This window comes from Penaeus monodon, chromosome 30 (genome assembly GCF_015228065.2).
Source record: "Penaeus monodon isolate SGIC_2016 chromosome 30, NSTDA_Pmon_1, whole genome shotgun sequence".
Taxonomy (NCBI): Eukaryota; Metazoa; Arthropoda; class Malacostraca; order Decapoda; family Penaeidae; genus Penaeus; species Penaeus monodon.
Window position 1 is genome coordinate 6,593,930 of NC_051415.1, and position 448 is coordinate 6,594,377.

Below are 448 nucleotides of genomic sequence, written 5' to 3' on the forward strand. Positions count from 1 at the left end.
TACTGTAGATTTGCATGTCGTGAATTTTAGTCGTATGGGCCCTTAGTTTTATTAGATTTTAGTCTTATGGCCGCTTAACACTGTACGAGTCCCCGAGTTTCCAGTTGCGAAAGTTGGTTGGCATAATCCCCTACATGAGAGAGAATACAGCTTTCACTTTATCGATAACTAGCTAATTATAACTTTCGTCCTCGGCACCGAGCTTTTGAAGAACAAATCGCCGTTCACTTTGGGGTTTTGGATGTTATTGCAGACGACTGAGATTGAGGATTTCAGCAACGTTCTGTGTCGTTGAATCTGATTCGTCGTTAAGATTGCTCTTGCTGTTGCAAGCGCTGAGCATATTGCATAAGGGCTTGTCTATTTACATCTTCCCGTTGAATGTTTTTGCTTCCGATGGTGATTTTCTGGGTGATAATAAATGATGTTACGTAACACCTGTTTGGCT